We start from the raw sequence: 18,940 nt of genomic DNA, 5'->3' as shown, positions 1-18,940 counted from the left end.
TTTGACATCCACATTGGGTGTGGTGTCTTCCGAGACTCCCAAAGCCATCTGATGACTCTGTGTTGGTCTCGGCCTTCCGGGTTAGCATATGCCTATGTGGAATTGTTATTAGACCTATCTCTGAGGTCTCTGTGAAGTCTTATAGCCTTTGGTGGTCTCTAGAGTCTGGTGTGTTTTCTACGGAATTGTGCCTTCCCAGCCCTGCGTGTGCTTGTTACGTGCTTGTAAATGAGTCAAACAAGCATTAAATGACTTGAAAAGTATTCGTACTTACCCCTCATGGTAACGATGACTACAATGTGGAAGCAGGTGGCAGGTGGAAGCAGGTAGCAATATGCTCTCTCAAGCTCTCTTTCACAAGGACAAGTAGCAAATGAGCTTAGAAATGAGGGCTTGGGGTATACATACCTGGGGCTTAGGATGTGCAAGTGCAATCACCCCCATGGTTAGTCCCAACTCACATGTAAGATGACCTACGGATCGAAAATTTTGCGATTTGGACACCGTATGGCCAAATTCCATCACTTTTGCACTTTGAGCCTTTCCGCTGTAAAAATATGGTTTCCGTCATTTTCCGCAACCTGACCTGTTGACATTGGAAATCCATTCTGAAAATTCTTGCGGGTTTCCTAATATTAGGAAACATTTCTTGTATCTCTGTTTTATTTTTGGCAGCTTGTTACTATTTATTAGAAAATAAAAAGAGAAAAATAGCAAAGAAATAGCAAAAAATAGCAAATCACTCCAAAAATTATCCGAAAAATCATAGGATGTCCCGATATCTCGTATTTATTTAAGATAGCTAAAAACTAAATTTTGTACATATTTACACACACCTAGGGGTATATATCTGGCAGTTTTCCCTTTTTTACCACTATTCAGGGCATAAAATGCAAACTTGGTCAAGAAAATTCGCAATAAAACACAAAATAAGTCGGAAAACATTTGAATACAGTCCCATTTGAATACACTGCCCTATGATCATTTTGGGTCCGCATTTGGAATGCCTCCCCCTCGCCTATCTGAAGTCCTCATGGACGACATTGTGTCATACTAGTGGTGTTGTGCATGGGTAAAACATTGGTGCCTATGCAAGGCCGTGTAATTATCCATATGCATGCATACTCGGTCAGTGCATGGAAAAATTAATGTTGTGCAAGATGAGGGTCTTAAGCAGATTGCTTAAGGGCATCTGCTGGCGAGGTTTCCAAGTGGTAGAATGCTTTCAAGAGACTAAGTTTCTCGGACATGGTCAGAACTGGTGGTGGTTTGACCAATCTTGACGTGTTGAGTACCTGTTGATGTGTTTTAGGTTGCCATTGCAACCTGGATGTAGCCGGTTTCAGGTTTGGAATCTTTCATTTGGGTTGCCATTTATATGAGACGGCAATTTTGGTGGGCTGTTTAGAAACCCAAACTTGTTTGAAGTGAATAGGACTTTTGGGTTTGATTTTCCTGGGCGGTGGGTGGGCTCGGGTGTACTATTTGGATTGTCGAGTAGCTGTGATTGCCGTGGGGTTGCCTTTTGGCAGTGGGGGTTGAGCAACTGTTGGCTTGGGTTGCTTCGGCCGCCAGACCTGCTTGGTTTTCTGTATAGGAGTAATGACATTAGCAGGTTTGATTGGAGTCCACCCATATTTGTTGGATGTTGTCTATGTGTTGGGCACTGGTGGTGGCTTCGCTCTCCAGACAAGTTGTTGGCTAGGCTTTGGCGGTGGAGATTGTGGATTTGATTGTTTTGGCCGCCAAACTTGCTTGTATGTTGGGCGAGGTAACTGTGGAATTCCGGATTTATGTTGAGGCCTTTTTTTTTGGTGTGAGGAAGTGCAGGTTGTGACACTGGTTCTTCAATGCTGACCCGACATGCAGCATCAACAGTTTCCTTTGACTGTGACGGTTGTACAGTTGCTGAAACAGGTGCAGGTGGTGGAGGAAGGAATTTCTTATTGTTTTCTCGTACTTGCTGATGAGGGACCTCCTCCTCGCTTCCAAACAACACATTGCTGACCTTTCCCTCTGCTTGAAAGTACATTTGATTACCTAACCAGTGCAAATAAGCTATGTATCTCCTTTGCCAGGTTGTACCAAATATGATGGGGGAATAATCATCTTGAACATCGCACACATGAAATTGATGAGTGCACAGCAGGCCATTGATATACAAGGGTATCTCCGCCCAGCCTTTGGTTATGATAATTGCATTATTGAAGGCTTCACAGGAGCGAAATTCTGGCACTAACTGAACACCTTTCAGTTGATTAAAGAAACTGTATGTGACGTAGTTGTAATGAGCTCCTGAATCCAATAAGGCATAGGTTGGAACTTTATCCAGGGTCACTTCAATCGGAATGCAAGGATCAACATCTTCATCATCCAGATCAAAAGGAGTAATCTGATACATCCGAGTCCACTTTTGCTTGTTGAATCCCTGTTGTTGCTGCTTTCGTTTGAGTTGTCGAAGCCGTGCTTCTTCTTGAGCTTCTTCTTTGATAAATTTGGCTGTAGCTTTTCGACAACCAGCTGCATGCACCCTCTCAAGCATTTCTGGAGTTAGCGGGAGATGATATTTCTTTAACCTGCATCCACTAATCCAATTAGGCATCTCCTCTCCCTCTAATGTGGCAAGTTTGATGGCCCCGCTAGATGATATATCTATAATCAAATAGGGTCCCATGCCTTGCTTCTTCAATTTCTTGGTTTTTTGTTTGAGTTTGTAGACAAGCACATAATCACCTTTCTGAAATTCTTTCATTATCAGGTGCTTGTCATGGAACTCCTTCATTCTGCGCTTTTGCGCGTAGATGCCTATGACATCTTTCATTCTTGTTTCATCAAGTTTCTCTAGGTCATCTAGGCGTTGTATGAGCTCATGACCTGTCCATTCGAGTGCTTGTGCCACTCTTAAAGTAGGAATTAGGAATTCCATTGGCAATATTGCATTAAGACCATACACCATATTGTATGGTGTTGTATTTAGGACAGTCTTATAGGCCACTCTATATGCCCAAATTGCAGCGTGCAATTTCTGGTCCCAATCAGTCCTATTGTTATTCACTATTTTTGTGAGCACTGTGCATAAGACTTTGTTTGTGCTCTCCGCTAAGACATTGGCTTGCGGGTGATATGGAGCTGACTTCTTATGTATGACAAGGAAATTGTCAAGCAAGTATTCAATCACTTCATTGACAAAGTGGGTTCCTCGGTCAGTGACTATTTCTATGGGTAGCCCATATCTGGTGAAAATTTCTTCATATAGAAACTGAGCGGTGGTACGTGCATCATTTTTAGTTGTGGCTTTTGCTTCGACCCATTTCGTTAAGTAATCTGTAGCCACAATGATGTATTCAGCGTGACTCCTATAGGCCGGTGTGATCGGACCCACGAAATCAATTCCCCATTTGGAAAATGCTCTAGTTCCTAGCATAGGTCTAAGAGGCATATGGTCCTTTCGCATAGGAACTTTTGCACGTTGGCAATCGTCACATCGCTTGACATACATCTCCGCGTCTTGAAGGAGTGTCGGCCAACATATCCCTGCAAACATAATCAATTGCGCAGTGCGTTCTGCTAAGAAATGGCCACCAGCCTGCCCTGCATGTGCTTCCTGTAGGATTGGCAGGTATTCTCTTTCCGATGCACATAGCCTTAACTGATTGTCTTTGTTTCGTTTATACAATTGATTGCCAATCAGTTGATACATTTCTGCTTCCTTTATTATCGCTCATTCCCTTGTCTTGCTCATTTTCTCGGGAAATGGAGTCCCCTTAAGATAATCGACTATATACTGACTCCATTTAGGTGGTATGGTCACTTGGTATAAGGTGGCATGATCCACCGATGGTTTGGCTCTGCATCGTGCACATTCTCGAATGTACTTGTGCACATCCTTCTTCATCCGTGGCCAATACACTCTAAGTCGATTCAACTTCCTGGAAGTCTGGTGGAATCCGTGATGTATTCCAATGACCTCTGTGTGAGCTTCAGCCAGATATAGTGGAATCTCATTTGGCTCAATGCATAATTGGAATATACCGTCAGCATTTTGACAATACAATCTTCCACTAATCAGCTTGAAGTTCTTGCTTTCAAAGACCACATCTGGTGACATCAGTCGTTCAGGCCCTACTGAAACTTGTCCGATAGACAGGATTTGGAAGATTTTGTGACTCCATCGAGGAATCATTTCTATATTGAAAAGGTAAGTGTCAGGCAGATCATCATCAATCCCCATTGGTGGCTCTCCGCTTAAGATTCGAGACAGATGATCAGCTCGTTGGTGGGTTGTACCTTTTTTAACTACTACAGTGAAGTCAAACTCTAGCAATATGATGAACCATCTGACGATTCTTCCCGTATTGCATGGTTTGTTCACCAAGTAGAGTAGTGCTTGATGATCTACAAAGAAGGTGAAATGATTGGCTAGAAGATAGTGTCTGAACTTCTTTACAGTGTATATCATTCCCAAACCTTCTCTTTCAGTGGTGGTATAATTCTTCTCAGCACTATTCAGTTGTCTACTGGCGTAAGATATTGGGAAATCCATATTACTGTCACCAGGTTGAGCTAAGATACACCCAATCGCTATAGCTGAAGCATCTATGTGAACATGGAATTCTTTCGTCCAATCTGGAGCCTTGAGGATAGGAGCCATGATCAGCGCTTCCTTCAGCTTTCTAAAGGATTCCTCACATTCTTCAGTCCATTTGAATTTAGTGATAAGGGCATACAAAGGTCGTGCAATCACAGCATACATGTAGATAAATCTGCGATAGTATCCACAATGGCCCATAAAAGCTTGCACGCCTTTGGCATTTGTAGGTCTGGGTAATTCCATTATGACTTTAATCTTTTCAAGATCTGTGGATATCCCATTTGCGGACACTATGTGCCCTAATATCTTCCCTTGTCTAACCATGAATATGCATTTTTCAGGATTCAGGCAGATTCTATATGTTCTACACTTCTCAAAGACTTTCTTAAGGTGAACTACATGTTCAGCTCTCGTAAGGGAATGAACACACAGGTCATCCATATAGATTTCCAAGAAATTTCGAAGATACTCCTTGAATGCGTGACTCATCAGTCTCTGGAAGGTTGTTGGTGCATTGGTGAGCCCAAATGGCATCACTCTATACGCATATATGCCCCATTCTGTAGCAAAAGCGGTTTTGTGTTGATCTTCTGGCTTGATCCCTAGTTGATTGTAACCAGAGAATCCATCCAGAAAACTATACGCTCTTTTGCCTGCTACTCTCTCTAGCACGTGTTCGGTTATGGGAAGAGGATAGTTATCCCTGATTGTAGCAGCGTTCACTTTCTTAAGATTGACACATACTCGTAATTTGCCATTCTTTTTGGGGACAACCACAATAGGTGACACCCATTCCGTATGTTCAATCTCATAGATGAATTCTGCTTCCATAAGTTTGTCTATCTCTTCCTTTATCTTTCTAGAAAAGGTTTTGTTGTACGTATATGGACGTTGTCTGCTAGGTTTTGCATCGGCTTTTAGGGGAATGGTGTGCTGACAGATAACAGGATCCACACCCTTCAAGTCCTTGTAAGACCAAGCAAAAACATCCCTATACTCCTTAAGGGCATCGATTAATGTTAACTCTTCCTCTGGAGTAAGATCCGTGGCAATGTAGGCAGGTTTAGGCTCTTCTCCAGGGTTTGCCAAATCAATTCTCTTCGCTTCTTCAGAACCATCATACGATGTCCCGACTTGTTTCTTCTCTCGAACAGGCTGTTCCAAACATATACGCCTATCCTGAATAGTATATCGCTTGTAGTGGGAAGGAACACTGATACCATCCTGCACTGAACCGCTTCCTTCTATGCTATTTGATGGCTCTGTGGTCCATTCTTCGTTAGTGTGCAAGCTTTTCTTGGCTAAATTCTCTCGTCGTCGTTCACGTCGCGCTTTTTTAGCGGAAATATTGCTTTTAGCCTCAAGTTCTTTTTTAGGTGGCTGATTCTTCATTCTTCATTTTGTTTCTCTGAAATACATCCACGTTACCCCATCTTTAATGCAGTCTTCAGTCTTGACTAGAATTAAGAACTGTAATTCGCTTTCTAGCTCCGGCATCGGGTTGGTTTTCCTGGATCTTCCTCTTGTAGCGCTGCAATTTATAGTGGGGTGGTCTAGGTATCGTCAAAGGAATCCTCATTTCATCCTCAGACTCACTATGCTTCCCAGTTGAGTGTTCGTCATCTGCATCTTCTATGAAGAGGCACTCTCCTTGGATCCCTTCGTTTTTTGACTGAGTGTCGTCTATCGTCTCTAGAGCGGAAGAGCAAGGAGTTAAGTCCCTGATAGAGATTTCGTCTTGAATTGTCCGGCATTGGACTTGCTTCTCTATCTCATCAACTTCATTGACCATTGTAGTCTCCTCATTGCCTTTGTCTATCGTGTGAAGTGCTTTTAGCATGCGTAGGGGGACTAAGTCCAAACCTTCACTGTCACAAAACTTTGTGGGAGTGGTCTCGTTAGTGCTTACATCAAGTGTAGCTAAGATCTGCATCCATTCCAAAGGCTCGAAGGCTTCTTCTGGAAATGGCTCTGCAATATGTGCATCATCCACTACACTTCTTTCCAGTTTGCACTCATTTCTATCCAAGCTTCCATTGTCTGAAGCTCCGCACATCCATAGTTGAGGTTTTTCGACCAGAAATGCTTGAATTTCGGAATTAGCTGCTGTGGCTGAGTCAAAATCCTCCACAGGTGTTCGCTGCACATCACGATAAGAGTAATCTTCGAGGTTTATCCTTGTGATGTTGTCCATGTGGCGAAGATATAGGTAGTTGTAGCCCCAGTCTTGTATCATCATGAGCTGGCGCATGAAGGGTCTTCCAAGAATAACTTCATAGTTATTCTTGTCACTGAAATCAACTATTGCGAACTTATGCTCATATTCTATACCACACGACGTTATGATGATTTTTTCCAATATTCCCAAGGGTCTTTCGACATAACCATTGGCTAATTGTAGCTTCATTTTGGTCTTTCGGAGTGCTGGTTTTCCCCATTTCTCCCAAAGATCTTTTGTGACTATGGATACACCTGCTCCACTATCCAAAATTGCCATGGTTTTGACATCATTGAACTCCAGTGGTAGCATCGTGTTGCCTTCCTCACCTTCACAGTAATCTCCAACTTTATTTACTGGTACAAGTTTGACACTAGCTTTTGTCTTTTGATTGTCACCCAACTCTGCTTCAAGCGTCTCTTGCAAATCCTTTAGACCCAATTTCTCTAAGCATGTGCTCACTTCTTTCCACATATGTGGTCGTATCTTGAGCATCTCTGCCAACGTTAAAGTGCATCTCACTTGCGTGGACAGCAACTCATGAAGCTCGTTAGAGTCTAAGGTTGGCTTGAACGACTTTCTTTGAGACGGAAGGATCATAATGTCAGACTTGGCTTCATATTCGCCTTGATAAGCAGGGAGTTCCTTAAGATTTTCATCTATGCTCTCTGTCGATTTTTCTGACCCTATGTCTCCATACATCGACCCAGCATCTAGATCGGGCATCTGGCGTTCTACATCAACTTCCTCTAGAGGAGCTGACTCGAGTGTCATGCTTCCATCTTTGGCGTTTCTAATTAGCTCCCACAATTTATGAGGCCAATCATCTCTGACTTCAAGTGCCATGGGTGGTTCTTTATAGATGGATTTTTCTATGCTATTTTCCGCCACTCTATGGTCCAAGTCTTGTCTTTTGCTCTCTTCTTCAGCCCTCGATTCTTCAATCTTTACTTGTGGATCAGATTTCTCTTTTGGTTCTTTGAAGCTAGCTTCTGGAACATTCACCTCCTCAGGTATATCAGATTTTAGGTCAAATGGAGGTTGTTGACTTATCCTTTCCTTAACTGGCATCGCAGGAGGCTTTTCTAATAATGCCTGAGCTGTTTGGATCAATTGTTTGCACATTTCGAACCTCTGTTTCTCCAGCTCTGCATTTGGATAAGTCAGCCATTGACTTGCCTGAGTTCGATACGTTTCTATCCTGGCTTCATAGGCTTTTATTATAGCATCTAAGGGTTCACACACCTTCTCAACCAGGACTGATCCACCTGAACTTAGGCTACTGCTCTCCTTATCTTTCTTTTCCTGGTTGTTTGTGTCATCTATCTTGTTTGGTTTTGCTTCCCCAGAATTAGATGCTACTCCAGAAATATGTTGTTGCAATTGCTCTTGAGCTTTTGCAAGCTCAGCAGATAGAGTCTTGTATTTATGATGATTTCTAGCTCTCTCCTTAGAGCGGATTTTACGTCTTTCTACCCTTCGACTAGGAGCTTGACTAGCTCTCTCTTGGCCTTCATCCTTTTTCTCACCTTCTTTCCCCTTAGCTTGAGCTCGTGTAACTGCCTTGACAGGTACAGTCGCTTCAGTCTCCGATCCACTCAAAGAAGGTATCACTCCAATCTTACTTATGGTCGCTTTTCCTTTATTGTCGGTTTTGTTTGGACAGTCGGTATACAAGTGGGTGATTCCGCATTGATTACACTGAGGTTTGATACTCTGTTCCCCCACTGGACAACTGTTCATCAAATGATCTCCACCACACCGGTAACATGGTCCCAATGGTCTTGGTGGTTGTTGAGGAGGTTGCGGGGTGAAATTTTGCCTTGGAGGATAAGATCTTGGCTTCATTCCTCCCTGTTGATTAGCTATGAACATCAAAGTTCCTTGACCCACAGTCACTCCCTCGTTAGACATCATGGAAGTGTCTGGTTGTGGAATGTAACTGGTGGTAGGATTCGACATCCATGGATCATACATCTCCCCCCCTGCTGTACTGAGTTCTATAGTTTGACCACATCCATAGTTCTCGTCCGTGTGGTAGGGCGATGTAGGCACTAAGGCTCTTTCCTCTATTGGCTGATCTGTATACACATACATGACTGCTGCCTGGGCTTCCCCTGGCAGTGGTGGTTGATGTCCAAGGACAGGTTTCGCTCTTTCCAGCTCTGGCTGAACATCCAGATGTCCTATGGCATATCTAGGTGGTGGTGGTGGTGCCCTATTCATCTGATATGGAGGAATGGATTGCCATTGTTGTGGCTGGTACACAGGGTTTGGCTGGTACTGCCTTTCTCTCACATATCCCCTTCGGTGGTAGCATTCTTCCGTCGAATGATTTGTCCACTTTTGTTCTATTTCACACCACTTTTGTTGCCGCAGTCTAGGTTGGTCAAGTGGCTGAGGTTGCATCACATGACACTGGGTTGTGGGATGACTCCCTCCACAGATGCTACATAAGCGTAATTGTGGCTGTCTCACATGTTGAGGTGCCAACGCAGCATTGTTGAAATTCTCAAGGAGTTTGTCTATAAGGGCATCGGTTTCTCTAGCAGTTCGCACAGGGGTTGTTGGTCCCGTGTTCACAACACTGGTAGTCACCCTCGAGTCGCTTGACCTGGTATCCGAATCCTTTCGGGATTCTCCATATATATTGCAATTGTCGACCAAGTATACCGCTTCTTTGATAACCTCATCTAATGTTTGGCATCTTTGAATATGCAAATCCTTCTTGAGATTCTCGTCTAGAAACCCTTCTATGAAGAGCAACGCTAGCCTTTCTTGTTGAGGGATCTCCCTGGGAGGACACCTCTCCACATATTGCTTCAATCTCAAGGCGGCTTCCTTTACTTTCTCTTTCTCTTGTTGTTTGAAAGAGTATATTTGTGAGACTGTGTCATGCTTTATCCCACGTTTGGTGAATTCTTGGACAAAGTCAGATAAGAGATCCTCTATGTCAGATAAGAGATCCTCATTCAAGAGGTAGACATACAAAGTCTTATCCGGAGTAGCCTCTTTCTCGTTTACATCCTCATTGACATAGTACGCAGCGGTTTCTTCAGGAAAGGCTTTGTAAATTCCCCATCGAGGATTGTCGGACATAAGCCTTCTAGTGGTGAAAGATCTGAACATGGTTCTATTGTTGTTTTCCTCTAGAGGCGGTTTATCCTCGACCTCATCATCAGCTTTCGTCTTGGACGCATTTCGTCCCCATTTGTCTGCGACATCAGGGCTTTTGACTATCATGTAGTAAGCACCTTGTTCATCCATACAACCTTCTTTGTCATCATAAGTGGCCAGGACCCTATACTGTAATTCGACTGGATTATCTCCAATCTAAACACAGCTATGGTTCATAGAATCCTTGAAGATTCTGGCATCTTGTTCATTGTTATAGGCATACAGCAAGATTGCTGGAGGTCTCTCATGGTCTTTGGAGGATTCTCCCATAAAGTTAACTCCCTCTTTGAAGTTCACTGATGGTTGTCCCCCTGCCATGGTCTGATAGTATAGATCTTCTGATGATGTGTCAGAGATGTAATCCTCTGGGATTGGGCCTAAGGATACCTGGGTGGTCTGATTGACACTCTCTTCCGTAGAAACTTGACTCACCTGGTCCCTAAGTGGTCTATGTCTTGAATGTACTACAGCTCCTCACCTCAAAAACATGAAACGTGCTTAACCTTGGATGCACTAACCTGGAAAGCTACCTTACTTCCAGCTGGCTGTGCTCTCAGGCTCCTGGTACACCCTGCAAGCAGTTTACACACTTTTACTATCTATTTGAAGTATTTCTCAGTATAGAAACTATATATAGACATGCATTCAATGTATAGATTAGGTGGCAAGCCAGATATCACAAATTGGGCACTAGAGACAGTAAGGGCGCTTACTGTCTGGAGGACAGTATTGCACTTTTTGTGCTCACAGGATGTATTTTGACACTCCTAGAATAGGAACCTCTTACCTGGGCTTATACTCACCTTCTGGAGTCTTCACCTGGGTTGTGGGCTTGCTGGCTTGAGTTATGGTCACTTTTGCAGATTTTGTTGTGTATACCAAGCACTTGACAAGACCAAAACACATCAAATTTGGATTATAACTACACAAACTTGCTTGTTACTGAGCCTACAACATTTGTACATGCTTTCGCTTCGTCAGTTGGCCAAATCTGGGTCTGGAGACAGTAAGAGCGCTTACTGTCTGGACTTGGAGATTGCAGCTTTTTTGGTACCTGACACTTGCTGTGGTTACTAGAGGTGATTTTAAGTGCTTTTGGACACTAATACCAACTTTGTACACCAAGATGGATTTTCTAGGTCACTTCAGTCACTTTACAGCACCAAACACACAAACCTTGGGCAAATCCAAAGTAAACTGAACCTTTCACATCCAGAACACTCCACACATGTGTCCTACTTATTCTAACCCTAAAACAACAAAGAAAACACTGAATGGTATCTAAATCCTAAGAAAAAGCAGTTTTTAGGTGTGTTTTTTTTTGGATGTTTTTGTGCTTGACCTAACATGCACTTTTGGCACACACTAAGCCAAACACTCTTAAGCTACTGAATGCTAAAAACACAACTTTTACACTAAACTACAATGATACTCTAAACTAACAATGACAGCGGCAATAAACTCACCTATCCTAGACTAACAAAGCCAAGGATACCTCGACTTTGGCAAAGTAATGAAAGATTCTTTTCGTACAGCCATAACCACACACTAAGGTATCCACTCCAATCTAGGTAGATTGTCCCCGGCAACGACGCCAGTTGTTTTTCGAGTGTCGCTCGTAGCAAGCGAGAACCTACTCAACACATAAAGATGTCAACTAGGGACGTCACTAACCCGATTAGGGCATGGAGGCGTGCCAAGAGGGTGTCAACCTCTTGTCGAATACCTATGGAATGGTCATCTAAGATCTCTAAGTCATGTGTGTGCGGGAATACCCAAATCTGCCAAGAACCTCGTACGTCACGAAACTAAGCTAAACCTTGGGCTAATGACCTAGGTTTGACATGAAACTCACCGTAGGCAATTTCCTACATGTCCCCAAGCTACCTAGACCCTCAAACCTGAATTCTGCACCCTGGCAGAAAACATGCTTACTGTCTGACAGCAAAATGGAAGTTGTCGGAAACGGTCCCAAATGGTCTCTACAGCTGCATCTAAGGGAGAGCTACCCTACTCTATGGTTGGTTTCGCTGAAATCTACCCTAAACTCCCTAAAACTCACCTGTAAGTCCGTAGGTCGATGCTCATGAAGTAGCATCTCGTGGCGAATGGTTGGCGTTGAATCGAAGAGCTCGATGAGTTGAACGCGCCTTTGGTCTCGGTTCTGCAATGCGACTCGTGCAGCACAAGATAGCAATCAAAGAAGATGCACACACAAAAAAATAGATAAGCTGCTCGCACAGAGAGTTTTTTTAACTCATAAAATCCCCCTTACAAAACCCTTCACTTTGACCTTTATACTTAGGTCTTGTGGGAGGAGGGTTTCCCATAGATACATGGCTCAATAATCAATTGTGTGCTTGAGTTGGGAATCAGTACAACTTGGAAGCCCATGGCCCCTGAAGATAAACCCTTTACATTTGAATAGCAAAAATATTACAAGCTCGACTTCAGAGTAGAAAATTAATACAAAAAGGCGGGGATTTGACTTGATGTAGTGGTGGCCGCTATCCACCGTTGCTGACCTGCAACAGTAGCATATAGTCAATCACACTGTCCCCATTATGTCTCCTGTATGTAAATCCATTGGTTCCACTCCACAAAGATACACCATTGGCAATGAGCATACCCGTGCTACTATACATGTATAAAAGTAACTTTCCATATTGATCCGGCTCTTTCTCATCCATTGAAGAACGATCATACAAGTGAACTTCCTCCAACTCCCTTGAAATGTATGGCATATCAAATTGTTGAGTATCATGTTGCAATGCTTTTGTGCGAGCATTCATATCCCCGAATACAATAACAGCACCTTCTCCTTGGAAATAAGCAATGTCCTCTTCTAAATCAAAAAATGGCTGATCTCTATCCATGCAAGCATAAAAGGGGGAATCATGATGAGGAATGTAGCAACTGGCTACAAAAATGGGTGTTCTTTTTGGTGTAATAATTTTTAGCCATACATAACATTTGTACTTGTCATCTTTCAAAATTGATACAAAATCTTCCAATCCTTTCTTAACCGTACATGCTACCCCTCCTTGTCCTCTTCATTGCTTAAGATTGTTTGACCACATCAATGAATGTACATTGTAATTCTCCAAGCCGTTAATCCTTTGTGTATCATGGTCCCAAGTTTCAACAAGAATTACAACATCGGCTTTGCTTGTTAGTTCATCAATGCCAACCCCCGCATTCCATGGGTATCCATTACAATTCCAAAAGCATATTTTCAATTGTAACTCGATCTCATAGGTCACGTATCCCTATTTGCTCGAGGGACTTGCGTCCTCCTTAGGCACATTTTCTTCATAAGAGATCTCCTTGTTTTTCTTATCCTTTTCCTCATATGCCTTGCGACGCATATTTGTTGCTTAATAGTGCGATCTTCACATACAAAACATTTTGTATCCCTCAAATAAATCCAACTATTATCAAGGATAATTTTTTGCTTGGTCTCATCCGGCATGGTGCATACAATTGGCCATTCTCCCGAGCAAGGAGCTCCTTGATTCCCCACTCTATGTGTTCCATAGACCATAACTCTGGACATGCCAAACTGGGTTTTGAAGAAATCTTCGATAACAATAGCAAGAGAAGAAGGTGTCTCTAGCTTCTCTTCGGGAATTCCATAAATAACAATGTTCTTGGAACGTCACTCCCGTTCCTTCAACTCCTCCACATCCACATACTCAACATTCTTTGTTTGAATCACATCTTGCATGAGTGAGGAATTGGCAACCACATTGCTACAACATACATCAACCCAAGACTTGTTTATGCATACATTTTTCATGTCGCATACTCTGCTCATCCGCTCCTTCAAAGCATTTAAGTCCACAAGAGAGCGTTTACATTCCTTGACTTCCTCTTCAAGTTGCATCATACGTGCTGTTTGCATCTCAAGTGTCCTCTTGAGATTCTCATTCTCAACCACAAGTACCCTTAGTGTGCCATTCTCCATTGCAAGTGCTCGTAAGTCTTCACCTTGTTTGTTTACGATCTCTTGCAATGATACCAACTATGCCATGATCATGGTTTTCGATGTCGTTGGTTGGGTGGTTGTGTTGCTATCTCCACACTTAGGAGATTTTGGATCATTTTCCACAATGGTTGTGGATCTTGTTGAAGAAGAAGAACCCTTGTGAGTGTCGGAAGACATTGTATGTAAAATAAGAGATGAGAGTTAATTTTCTTGAACCTGTTTACTTTGGAAATGTTGTTACATAAACACCTTCCATAACTCTAAAAAATTTTGTCTTTACATCAATGTGTAGAGGGATTCATGCTCTTCAATTGAGGCTATAGATCACCCAAATCGGAGTTCGGATGAAAAAGTTATGATCAAAAGAGTGAATTGTTGTCTACTAGGTCAAAAAACGGCGGCATTTTTTGATGAAGAGAGAGAGAGAGAGAGAGAGAGAGAGAGAGAGAGAGAGAGAGAGAGAGCCCATGTTTTCTTTGACAATAGTTGCCATTGATCATATATTACCTAGGGTGTGATACTCGGGGTACATTGTTTTGAAGGATGCAAAGAGAGCATAAGCTAGAGGTGGAGCATGTTCATGCTCAACAAGAGATACAATTCGCCAACTTGAGAAGAGAGTGTCTTTGGAAAAGTAGGGAGTCCGAACATGCATGAAGATTCGGTGTTCAAAAATAGGAGATCATACAATAATAAATTGATTGGCGCGCGCGCACACGCACACACATACACACACACACAGGTGTGTGAGGGGAGGGGAGGGGAAATAGAGAGGAAGTGAACAGGATTAATGGGAAAGAGAAAAAGTTAGACAAAGAGGAAGAGAACATAGTTAATGGGAAAGAGAAAAATTTAGATGGAGAGAATGAGAGAGATAGTAAAATACGGAGATAGAGAGTTACCACACTTTTAGTTACCATTCACCATCCCACTTAAAATGATCCACAACAAAATCTTCTTCCCCGCATAATCATGATAATGACACCCGTGCAAGTTGCCTACAAGAGATAGAGATAGATAGAGCGAGAGAGCCAGGTAGAGATGGGATGGCGGGTGGGGGAGTTACCCATGGTGGTAGGAAAGTTGCTCACAATTGACAAAGCCCACAAACACTCTTGGGATGAGGGACTCAAAGATTTATTTGGCTTCTTTATAATTAGATCTACTCATATCAATATGTGTGTACACATGTATGCATAATCATCCAAAAGATAATGGTGATTAGGTGGGATAGTTTGCTAAATTGGCCACTGTGTGTGGGTTCTGATTTATTTTGATCCATTATGTTACTTGGGGCCCCATCACACGGGGTCCCCAAAAGTTGGTAGGACTTCTTCTTCTATTACTTGTTCTTTTTAGGGTTTAGGCCCCTCGGCCGGCATCTGTAAGTTGGCTCCATTCTTCAGAGCTTTGACATGTCAACAGTTTATGGCATCCCCCCTTCTTGAAAGAAAGTAATCTCCCATGATTACACCATATCTGCAAAACAACTCAAGTTAGATCACAAATTCCAAGGGTCATTCCGAGGGACATTCCGAGGGAAAAGCACTTTGCTCTTTTTGTTAAGGAGTTATCTTCTCCTTTTGGTTCTTTTGATCAAGGAGTTGGATTCTCCTTTCGTCCATATTGGAACTCTTGATCTTCCAGCGTAGTAAAATTAGCCATCACACCCAGACCGTATTGATCTTCCACGAGTGTCTTGATGCACTAAAATTACATACCCAGGCAATCTCATCCAATTAGGAATATTCAGTGGTTGGCACATCACAATGCAACATAAATGCTCATCCAATTAGGAATATTCAGTTATCTTCTCCTTTTGGTTCTTTTGATCAAGGAGTTGGATTCTCCTTTCGTCCAGATTGGAACTCTTGATCTTCCAGCGTAGTAAAATTAGCCATCACACCCAGACCGTATTGATCTTCCACGAGTGTCTTGATGCACTAAAATTACATACCCAGGCAATCTCATCCAATTAGGAATATTCAGTGGTTGGCACATCACAATGCAACATAAATGCTCACATATGCATGTTGCAAGACATAGAATTACCAATTTTCTTATAAGTTTATTGGTTGTGAAGGCAATCCGTGAAAAGCAGAACAGTTCGGCGAGTAGGCCGGTCTGTAATGCTAGTGGTTCCAGTTGGAAAATTCTATTTACTTACTGATACAGTTATGTTTTTTCTATCATTTTCACTCCACCAATGTTCAAGAGAGCTTGAGAGAGTGATTGAGAGTGTGAATCTCGTTTTCTTTGTGTGAGAAAGTGAGGGCTACCCAACCCGTGTGCCTTCCATGTACCACATGCCACTGTACATACATGTATCACATCCATCACCTCCTCATACTCTTGTGATATCCACACATTAAGGTGATTGCTCCTACCTTCCCCACATATATATGTCTGCATAACGCGGGCACTAATGAATCACAAAAACTATAGAACTACCTCGTAACCTAATCACTAACACACTAGAATGGCAAGAGTTTAGAGGAAGAGCAATGTGGGTGGACCTCGTGAAAGACCTCTTAAGTGCTCCTTTGTAGGGAAAAATATGTCCAAATTTCTCAAACTTTTAAAATCCTTAAAAGCATTTAACCACACGCTAACTTGATATCCAATATTTATGTGGCTCCTCGACAAGTGCCACTTAGGCGGAGAAGCCAAAGTTCGAATCAGGAAGAAGTTCTTGATCCACTACAACCCCAACCCCCTTCTAGCTCAAAGTGGTGTAGCATGTGCAAAAGTGCTTCAAGGATGATGCCAAGATGGATGAGCATAATGCCATGTTAACCCTCAGGGCTCACGAACACTCTATCACCAGTGTGTAACATTTAGAAGTAGGTAGATAGAGTGTGTGTGTGTGTGTGTGTGTGTGTGTGCGCTCGCGCAGGGCGCGGCGACCTTTTCCTTAAAAAAAATATAAAAATCAAACAAATAAAAAAAAATCAAAGAAAAAATTTAAGGTAGGACCGTGATCGAGAATATCTCCCAGACCCAAGCCCAAGCTCACACTCAGGCCTAGGCCTCAGTCGCCTTTTAAAATTATCAATTTTAGCTTCACACGTAGCTAAAAATCGATTTTTTGAGGACCAACGGAACTTCAGATGCTCAAAAATTGTGTTGTAAAGCACACAGCGACCCTCTAAGTGATACGCTCGTTTCGAGCTATCACACACTTTAATAAAAAAAAATCAAACATTAAAAAAAACATTAAAAACGTAAAAAACACGAGTGAAAATGGACGCTTAAAAAAGGTAAGCGGTTAACCTTCGAGGTTATTCGCCGACGCTTGTAGGGTGCCAAAGGCACATGCATCTGTGCTTTGGTCGTGTGCTAGAGACGGAGCAACCAAAGAGAATTTCGACTTACGCGAGTTCTCAATATCCACCTACTTTAGGTTCCGAGCCCTCGGTGGGGACCCAAGGTAGTACAAACCAAGACCCGAACATAGCGGCTAGTGACTCTTCCTCTGACTACGACGTCATGGAGGGTTTCCCAATGCCTAATCCCGATAGCTCAAGCCAAGACATGCATGCCATGGGTCCTCGGTCCGGACCGAGCGTGCTTAGCCGCGTGAAGGAAAATTTTAGTAGAGCCACTCGCTCCGAACATGGAGCTAATGATGTAAATGAGGGGGGTGGAGAAGTAAATTCTCCATTCGTGACCAACCTAAACCCTATTCCCTTAGAGAATGTGCATGTGAATACTTCATTCACTGCACCTCTTGACTCTTCAGAGTTATTTCCCTCCGAGGTCATATTACCCGATGGTAGAAGCCTTGCCGAAGTGCAAGAGGTTGAGCGATATATCCTTGCAACAAGGGAAAAGGAAATTGAGATCTTACACAAGGTGGAGCAACGAAGAGAGTTAAAAGCGAAAGCCCCTATGTCAATATCCTTTCTAAGAGAGCAATCAAGTGCTCTTGACTTAGCAACCGCTAAGGGCCAACCCCTAGAAATCCACATTGCATCTGGTTCAAAGGACACCCCTAGCACCTCAATCCTAGATGGAGTGTTCTTAAATGAGAACTGGGAGTATGAACTACAAACGGAAACTCTGACCGACCTATACACAGGTCACACCTATCACGTGGGTTGGTTAGATGTCCTACAATCCACAATGGGTGCTACTAGTGTGGAGGATCAACAACAAAGAGTTTGTGAGGTCATCCATAGGGTCATTGAGTTAGAGAGACGTAACAAGGGGATCAACATGCCTTCAATGAGTCTCATGAGATTCTTAGATACAGGAAAGGCTAAACAACCGACCTTATCGCAAATGGAGACTCCCTCGGTAAGTCCGATGGATCCTCCATATGTTGTTTCGCCAAGGGTCTCAGTGCAATCTGATCCCACAAGTGATAGCTTTACCTTTACAAGTCTAGCTCATCTTTCCCTTGATGACACCACGGCTACCATGCCTACCCCAATGATGGGCATGCCGAGAAACACGCCATGGACCTCATTTGTTGGTAAAGCGCCACTACATGGTAGCTCAATGCCTGCAACAGGTACCTACAAGTGTGTACCAATCGTATACACCCATGGGTCCTTGTACTCATGTAGTGTCTACCCCTCCCATTGTTTCAACTACCTATGCTCCACAACCACAACACTCAAGTTCTTATTTCCATGGGACCATACCGGCTAGCATTAGCATATCACATCCGACACCTGCTATGCCTAGGGCCACACATATGAACTATGGACCACCACATGGCACAACATCGTACCCAACGTGGAACCCAAGGGCTTCCTATGTGCCAAGCCCAATGCCAATATCTACTCCACATGTAGTCTCTGGAGCACCTCCACCCACGGTGCCTGCTCACTTAGGTGACTTGGCAAAGCCTAGAAGTTGTAACAAGCCTGATAAAGAGCCTAGAAGTAAGGCAGTTCAAATAGCCAAGCTCACACAAAAATTTAGTGGAGACTGGGATGCGAGAAAGCATATCGAAGTG

The sequence above is a fragment of the Adiantum capillus-veneris genome, chromosome 17 (assembly GCF_014529385.1).
Source record: "Adiantum capillus-veneris isolate H3 chromosome 17, ASM1452938v2, whole genome shotgun sequence".
NCBI lineage: Eukaryota > Viridiplantae > Streptophyta > Polypodiopsida > Polypodiales > Pteridaceae > Adiantum > Adiantum capillus-veneris.
The sequence above is the reverse complement of the archived record's forward strand: the minus strand, read 5'-3'. Positions refer to the sequence as shown.